Here is a 9,213-nt window from a genome sequence, read left to right as displayed (position 1 = left end):
AGGCAGAATTTAGTGAATAACGACTACTGCCAAACTCTGTTCCAGGTGTTTTACATATACTATTTTTAATTCCCATGGCAGTGGGTATTATTTGTGCTGTGGGTATCATTTTCTACATTTTAGAAGAGAGGAAACAGAGGCTTAGCGATTTGGTGACCTGCCTAAGATGACACAGCCAGTTAACAGCAGAGCAAGAAAGGAACCTAGGATGGTGGCTCTAGGATCATCTGTTTTCCACTGTGCCTTTCACAGACCTTTCTTATCCATTTTATAGATGAGGACCCAGAGGCTAAGGGGCTCCCTCAAAAGCCCCCTAATCAGAGATAGAGCTAGACATAAACCTAGCTTTTCTGACTCTTCCTCTATTGCATCCATGCTCTTTCTAGACGTACCACAACAGCCTCCTTGCTGGGGAGGTGCTCCAGCCATGGTGCTTGAGAGGCAGATGGGGCTGCAGTCTGCTTAGAGTCTAGCAGACTGGTATTTAAATCCTCACTCTGCCACTAGGCAGCTGTGTGACCTTAGGCAAGCCACTTCACCTCTCTGAGTTTTAGGTGGTGGTAAGAATTTAAATGACATATTTCATATAAACCATTTAGCACCGGCGTCTGGCATACACTAAGTGCTCACTAAATGGTAGTCATTAGAGATACAACCTGGGACAGTGGCAGGGAAATTTGATAACTGAAAAATCAAACAGAGGGGCAGCCAGATGGTTCAGTTGGTTAGACCACGAGCTCTGAACAACAGGGTTGCCGGTTTGATTCCCGCATGGGCCAGTGAGCTGCACCCTCCACAACTAGGTTGAAGACAACGAGCTGCCACTGAGCTGCCGGTGGGGCGGCTGGATGGCTCAGCTGGTTAGAACTCCAACAGGGTGGCCAGTTCAATTATTGCATGGGATGGTGGGCTGCACCCCCTGCAACTAAAGATTGAAAACAGCGACTGGACTTGGAGCTGAGCTGCGCCCTCCACAACTAGATTGAAGGACAACGACTTGACTTGGAGCTGATGGACCCTGGAAAAACACACTGTTCCCCAATATTCCCCAATAAAAAATTAAAAACAAAACATCAGAGAAGGGACATACTTGAAGAGCCACCCACTGAAGCACTTCTCACATGGGCTACAGGTGCCCCAGGGTCACACTACAGTGGCCGCATGGTGGGGGTGTCTCAGAGATATGTAAGAAACCTCTCTGAGGATCACAGAAGTTTTTTGATGGCAAAGCTGTTTAAAACATTTTTATATTAAGACAAAATATACTATGTAATAAAATGCCAAGTTTGCATAATTTTAAGGCTAAAACTTAAGTCTTCAAAAGAATTTGGTCCTCGGTGATGGCCCTTCAAACTGAGCCGCCAGACTGCTGAGGTCTGGTTCACTCTCCTCCCTCTAATATCAAAGGACTTTGGCAGAAAAGTTTGAGAATCTTTATGTCAGAGACAGAGCCTGGGCAAGAGCCAGGATTTCTCACTTTGTCAACTCTTTAAAAGAGCAAAACACACAACAACATAATTGTTTTCACCTTCCCACTGTTTAACCTTCAAGATTAACATTAAGAACATGAAGTATTTGGTTTAAATTTATTTCTGATTCCTCCTGTTTAATAATTACCAGCCGAACCTCTAATCATCAATGGGGTGAATAGTCGCAATTTATAGAAGGCTGCAAAGCAGAACACTTAAAATTGGTTGGATTCTTCCAGAAAGACCTGAAGGCTACCTCTCACTTATAGATCTTTGAAGTTTTATGACTGTGGAAGGAATTTGCCCATCTGGGTCTTGTTGACCCTTTTCTCTCTTCACCTCCCACTCCAGTCCTCTGTAGCTGCACTCTGTTGACCCAGCCTTGGGGCTGCCCAAGGCTCAAGGCTTCCGTGTTCTCAAATTCCCCTTATCTCATTAGAACATCCATAGGACGCACACCTGACTAGGGCTCTGTTACTATGGTAACTCAGCAGCAGCCACCACCACCACCACCACCACCGGCCCTCGACATCTACACTCCTAATTCCTCATCTTTCTAAAGTTTTACTTTCTTCTTAATAGTACAAGCAATACATGTTGATTGCAGAAAAATTTAACAGTCCAGATAGGTAAAAAGGAGGAGAGAAAAAGTCCCAGTAATTTCTCCACCAGGGAAGAACCACAATCAGCTGGGTAAGTCACATGACTAGGAGGGCTGTGTCGCTACACCCCCTGTTTAAGGTGGAAATCTACATGGTGTGACTCTCTGCTCAGTGTGGGGGTTCAGGGAAGTGGTATTCTGCAAAATGTTTTGCTGTGCTAAAAATCAGAAGCCTGCCCAAGTTCAAGGTGGGAGGGGACTGGGCCCAGCCTGATTTGAAGATCATTAGGTTGGTCCTTTGGTGACTCTAGGGGTTGGATTCAGTGGACAGGGGGCCTTCCCAATGGATCTCACCACCCCTTCAAATGGCAAACTCTTGGAAAAGTGGGCTGACTAGACCCTGGACAGCCCTTCTAAGATTTTCCTCTATACCTACTTCATTACTTCATGATATTTCAAATTCTTTGAATAAAGGACAAATCTAAATTGCAAGTGCTCCTAACAAAGAGAGTCAAGTGACTTAGATTCATGAGAGTTCCATTTCTGAGAGAAGGAAATTCCTTACTCTGCAAGATCAAACTAAACTAAAGTGACCCTCTGGTTCCCCCCAAGAGAGGGGCACTGGGGATGGTAAGAGCCTTCCTGCCTCTAGAACCCAGGGATGATGTAGAGAGATGCCACTTAACCATTCCCAGGTCCCATAGGACTCTGAGGCCAAGCTACTATCAAAGGCTCAGGTAAGAGGCTGGAAAGAGGGACAAAGACAGATGAGGACGGAACTGGGAGCTGTCAGACTCAGTTCAGGAAAACAGTACCAGGGGCCAGGAGAAAGGCCGGGCAGGAAATGCTTCCAGGGGAGAGGAGTGTGTCAGAGAAGGGGAAAAACAAGACAAACGGGACTGTTTAAAGGTGAATTGGCAGTAGAGGGTGGATGATGGCTGGGCCTGGGGCAGGAGGTGGTGGGGTGAAGAAGGGAGGGGTGGCAGTGGCTTTTAGGGAGCTCTTTGCAGAGGGCAGCCTTATGAGGTGATGGCCAGAATGCTGGGTCTTAAGAGCAGGAAAAGCAAGTTGTATTTCACATTCCTCCCTGAATAGAGAGATTGGACTTGGTTAAGAATAAGTCCCTAGGAAGCAATTGTGAGCACCCCGCCTGTCCATCTTGTTGATGAATATGGAGTGGGAGCAAAGTTGGGAGTGTGGGCGTCTGACAAGGCCTTTATGATTCTAGAATCACTTATTACACCTTCTTCCTCCTCCTCTGCCTTGGCTAATGGGCTGCGGGTACCCACTGCACAAAGGGCAACAAGACATTCGTTGTGGGTAATGTAGAAGCTGGGCCCTGGCTTCCTTGCCTTCTGAGGAAACTGGATTTTGAATTTGGTTTGTTTTCCAGCTCCCCTTTGCCCCCAGCAGGACTGAACCTCTGGGTCCCTTCAAATCCTTCATAGCCTTCAATCCTGAGAACAGAAAGTCTGGTTTGCTTTCTAACATCAACCCCTCCTGTGCGACGCAGCCTCATTTCCTCTGGCCCAGAAGGACAGCTTCTGGACTCATCTTTCCCTATAATCCAGCTTCTCCTCCTGGGACCCTTGTCTTGGAGACAGTCACATTGAGCTGGGAACTTGGGAGTCATTCTGGATTCCTCCGCCCCTATCAACCTCTTTCAGTCGACAAATACTTGCTGAACATCTTCTGTGAGCTAGGCCCTGTTCACGGTGCTGAAAAATAGCGTGTATGGAGCAAATCCCTGCCCTCATGAGCTTGCCATCAGTGACCTATGGTGTGGATTCGACCTTCTAAACATCTATTACCCTCTTTCCACCATCCTCGATCCTGCCTGTCACCTGTGAAGCCCCAGCTTGGTAGCCACAGTGATCTTACAAACCCAGATCTATCCTTGTCAGTACTTTACCAAAAATTTCAAATGAAGACTTTTGCAAAATGCAGAGTGAAAAAATCAAGTTGTAAATGATATCGTAACAGTTGGACAGCTTTTATTTTAAAAAAAGAAAAACCCAGCACTGAAGCAATAGAATATGTTATTCATGGATATATATATATATATAAAATAGAAAAACAAGGACTGGAAGAACCACCCCCAAATTCATGATGGCGGTGCCTCTGGGAAGGAGGAGAATGGTGCTGGGGATGGGAAAAGAGGAGCTTCAGTTTTATCTGTAACGATCTGTTTATTTGAAAAGAAAACACACACACAAAAAAACACTCCAGGGCAGGCCTGGTGGCTCAGACCGTTAGAGCTCCATGCTCCTAACTCCGAAGGCTTCCGGTTCGATTCCCATATGGGCCAGTGGGCTCTCAACCACAAGGTTGCCAGGTTCAACTCCCACAAGGGATGGTGGGCTGTGCCCCCTGCAACTAGAAACAGCAACTGGACCTGGAGCTGAGCCGCACCCTCCACAACTAAGATTGAAAGGACAACAACTTGACTTGGAAAAAAGGCCTGGAAGTACACAATGTTCCCCAATAAAAAGTCCTGTTCCCCTTCCCCAATAAAAAATCTTTTAAAAAAAACCACACTCCAGAGCAAAGGTGACAAAACGTTAATAAATGTTAATAATACCTTAATAAAACTTTAAGTCTGGACAGTGGGTACAAGAGTGTGACATTATTCTATTGTCTGTATTGTAGAAAAATGTGTCAAAATTTAAACCATAAAACCCTCAGGGGTCCATCACTGTGTCCACCCCTCAGCCTGACATATTGGGCCTTCATGAGCTTGTGCCAACCTCCTCCCTGCATTGCGGGAGCAGCAGTCCTACAAAGATGCCACAGGCACTCGTGCCTCTGGGCTTTGCCCAGGCCATTCTCTCCTCCCAAATGCTTTTCCTAATTTGCTGCTCTACTCCTGTCTGGTGGCTGGTATGGGCTGGTTAGGACTGGGGAGGTAGAAACATTCTGAGGAGGACAATTCTTTCTTGTCCTGGTTTGTATTCAACTGCAGCTAGAGAGACAGATCACCTGTTTCTTTTTATTTAAAATCTGGTTTATTTCAAAACTGTTATCAGAGAGGGGGAGGTCTAAAGAGTAAGACCCTCCACAGAGCCCCTTCCCCCAGTCTTCCTAAATAGCCTTGCCCTGAGGCAGAAGCTTCCCTGCAGAATAAGGAAAACAGATAACCTCATTCCCTGGTCTGGCTCTGTTAGGATGACCGTCTGGCTTTCCCCACTGATGCTGGAAGAGCTGCTTTGGGGCAGGCTGGTGCCATCCTGTGCCTAGAAGGAGGAAACTTGGTCTGGACCTGATTTGACCAGCTCCTGGTGGGATGCTGAACAGACACACAAACCTTGGCCCAGCACACCCTCCCATGCCTCTCTGCCCCTGATATTTCTGTATCCTTTGAGGTAGATTTGGGTTGCCTCTTCCATATCATCCTTGCTTCCCCTTTTCACAGACTAGGGTAGGTGTCCCTCATAAGCATGTCTCCGCATGGCAACGGTCCTTTCCCCTTCGTAGCACACATCACCCTGAATTCTCTGCAAGAGGGCAGGAATCGAGTCTGTCTCGTTTGCATCTCTAGCTCCTGCAACTCTGCCTGGCTCATAGTAAGTGCTTCATATATTTTTTAAATGAGTGAATTGTCTCCACCACTAGACTGTGAGCACCTTGCTGACAAGGAGTATGCCCTGATCATCGCTGGATCCTCAGTGCCTTGCATAGTGCTTGGTACATAGTAGGTGCTCAATAAATACTTATCAATTTGAGTGACTGGACCTCAGTTTCTCCCCTTATAATCTGGGTAGAAGGAGAGAATCTTTGCTTTTCTCCCCCTCCTTCCCCATCTGTGTCAGAGCTGGTGGTTGAAGCTGCGGGGCCCTTCCTGCCTTCGATGACCATGTATCCAAACCTTTTAATGGTACAACAGGAAGTGGTGGCTGAGTCCCTGAGTCCAGGTGTCCCTCCCATCCCTGTCCCAAGTATGGAGGACTCTTTTGGAGAAGGGGTGCTTCAGGGCCCCTCCCCACTCACTTCAATCTGCAGCATGATTGGAGATCTCAGTGTTTACTCTGAATTATTCCTGCCACCACACAAGTCTTATTTCATCTTACTCTATTCTCAGAGAAGATATGTTATAGCCAAGTGTCTGTGCTCCTCCACCCAAAATAAAATATAGAATCTGTCCTACTTTAGGACCACTGTTTCCCCATCTGGAACTTTCTTTTCAAATTTGCATCATCTAGCTCTTTCTTTTCAACGAGGAGGCCGAGCAGCTGCCTCAGCAGGCGCAGAGACGCAGATCTTGTGAAGACCCTGACCGGCCAGACCATCACACTCGAGGTCGAGGTCGAGCCCAGTGACACTACTGAGAATGTCAAAGCTCAAATCCAAGACCAGGAGGGCATCCCGCCTGAGCAGCAGCGTCTGATTTTTGCGGGCAAACAGCTGGAGGATGGCAGCACTCTCAGACGCTAATATCCAGAAAGAGTCCACCGTGCACTTGGTGCTTCCTCTGCCCAGCGGCACCTCCGAGCCTTCCCTCCGCCAGCTCGCCCAGAAGTACGATTGCAACAAGGTGATCTGCCACAAGTGTCACACCCGTCTGCATCCCTGCGCTATCACTGCCGCAAGAAGAGTGGCCACAGCAACAACCTACACCCCAAGGAGGCCAAATAAAGCCCTCCACCCCCTCCTCGGCCCACAGGGAAGTCCCCTGCCCGAACCCCTTGGTCCTGGGGCTTCAATAAAGTTTCCCTTATATCGATATCTAGAACTTTCTTTTCAAGTTTATATTCTACTTCCAAATCCAATCTTCTCCAGGAGGTCTTCCTTGGTTAAGCTAAACATGTTTTAATTTTCATCCCCTTCACCCATTACTCTATATCTCAACAACATTTGCCCTTTGTACTTGTTCCCTATGCTGTTTAAGTGTGAGTTCTGTCTTCCTAACCATACTGCATAGTATGTGCTATTTTAAGCATGCCTGATGGATGATTACCACAAATGGACAAGAAGAAAAAACATATACACCAAAAAGAAAGCAGAGGAGAGTTTTTTCCTTTTTTGCTTTAATATAGAATTTGTCATAATTGGTGCTTGCCAGCTCCTTAACACAATGAAAAGAGAATTTGATTTCTGCAAAACCTTTCAGGACACATAAAGTATGTGTAAATACCCAGGAATAAAGGTCACACTTTTATTTGTATTATGTTTTCTAATTCCTCTACTCTATAGGGTTTGCTCAAAGTCCTGGTTTAAACTCTCAGTGTTAATTGGTTGACTTAGCTTTGGCTTGTGGTCCACTGAGATCCCTGGATCCTTTTAAGCCAGCATTATGCTTGCCATGTGGATGTAGATAGGGGAAGGACCTTTAAGTGTGACTCATGAGAGTTCGCCTGAGCCTCAGGCTCCAGGCTGAATGTGTAGAGGGGTGGGGGCAGGGCAGGGTGCGGATGGGGAGAGTAGAGACAGACTGTGTACTGAACTGGCAGTTGCGGGCAGGGTTGGGGGGAGTGGAGAAAGGGAAAGAGAGGAGTCTGGGCCAAGGCCAGAGGTAGCTCCCAGGGGAGTCCTCAGAGCGGGCAGCCGGACGTCGCTCCATCCTTCCCGCCTGACGGATGGGTCTGTTGCTCAGGCACAAGCTGTCAGGCCAGGCCGCTGCCAAGGCAGAACAGTGGCGCTTCTGTGCGCGCTGCTCCGCACGTCGGGAGAATGGGGCCCGCCCGGGAGGCCGAGGGAGTGATGGAGAAAGCAGACGTCTCGGAGCTGGAGCCGTGAGGGGCGGGGACCCAGAGCCTCAGGAAGCGTGTCTGCCTCACCGAAACAAGGGCCAGAGGATACCAACAGAGGGGGGTTGTCGGAGAACTCTAAGGTGTGTGTGGGGGGCACGTGGACTGGGATCAGCGAGTGAGTGCCTTTGAGGGTTGCTGTTAGCCGGAAGAAGAGGCTGAAGGAGGGTTAATATGAAGAGCTTGGTCCTTTAGCCCAAAGCCCCCTCCCGTTTGATAACAAGAGCTTTGTGGCTGCAGTTACTCAATGTTTGTTTCCTGGTCAGACGCTCAGAAATTTATCAACCTGTTCCCCTCCCCCACCTCCACCTTCGCCATCTCTGCTGGCATCTTCCGCAGCCTCACCGGGTCCACCGCGCTCCGGGTTCGCTAGGCCTGGCGGGCGGGATCCCCGCGGCTCACGCTCGGGACTGGGGATCCACGAGGCTCCGCGATTCGCCTCTGGCCGTCCTCCGACCCCGCCCCGCAGCCACCTCCCCCTCAGCGTTAATTAAAACTTGCGAGATGGAGAGGCTGGCGCGGGCGGCTCCGTTTTATTTGCAGCATCTTTCATGCTGCTGACGATCGTAAAGGGCTTTAATATTGAAATATGGGCCATTTTCCCAGCTCCAGCCCTCGCCGCACGCTCCCCACACCCCCACACCCAGCCACCCCGCGCTTGATGAAAGAGCCCCTGCAAATCCATTAAGAAGAGATAATTGAAAACTCCGGGGTAATATTTAAGGCCGCTCGCGGACGCGGGGCGGAGCCCTACTGCGCGCCCGCGGTGCCTGTCCCCTGCGCTCCAGGGCCGCCAAGGCCCGGCCTTCGCGGGGTCTCCTCGCCTGATGCCTCACTCCCAGCTCTCAAAGGGCCTGCTCTGCTCTTCCTTGGCTCTGCGGAAGACTTGCCTCGAGAGACTCCTAGTTCCATAGAGTGACAAGTCACACTGGGAAAGATGGCTTGGGGCCAGTGTGCACGGTGGACGCAGCATTTTGCCCCACTGGTCTGGCTGGGATTTGATACATCTGCTTGGTATCCCCGGGCATTGCATTCCCCTCTGCCTGCAATGTCCCTCCAAGGACTTGTCCACACAGGGAAGTGCTGTTCCTCCATCAAAACCAACCCAGCTGCGTCCAAAGTCATGGTGCAGTGTGTGTGTGGGGTACAGTCACACAAAGATGGACGATGAGGTGATCATTGGTGCATCTGGTGATGAGGACACAAGGGTTTATTATACTGTTTTAATTTTGTATGTATTTTTAATCTTCTACAACAAAAACTTTTAGAAAGCAGCTCAGGTATCTTCCTTTTACTCCTCCGTCTCCTATAAAGATGGGCTACCTGTTGCCATGTACATTGCTGTCCCTTACCACGTTGTGTTGTCTTTACTGTTTACAGTCTGTCCGCCTACTAGATT

The 9,213-nt window shown here is 48.8% G+C and overlaps 1 pseudogene; it reads left to right on the top strand.

The window, feature by feature from the left end:
* The first annotated feature begins 5,917 nt into the window (after positions 1–5,917).
* LOC109443661 (ubiquitin-ribosomal protein eL40 fusion protein) lies at positions 5,918–6,702 on the top strand (annotated as a pseudogene).
* The last annotated feature ends 2,511 nt before the right edge of the window (positions 6,703–9,213 follow it).

Source organism: Rhinolophus sinicus, linkage group LG02, assembly GCF_036562045.2.
Source record: "Rhinolophus sinicus isolate RSC01 linkage group LG02, ASM3656204v1, whole genome shotgun sequence".
Classification (NCBI taxonomy): Eukaryota; Metazoa; Chordata; class Mammalia; order Chiroptera; family Rhinolophidae; genus Rhinolophus; species Rhinolophus sinicus.
This window is presented reverse-complemented; position numbering and strand designations above follow the sequence as displayed.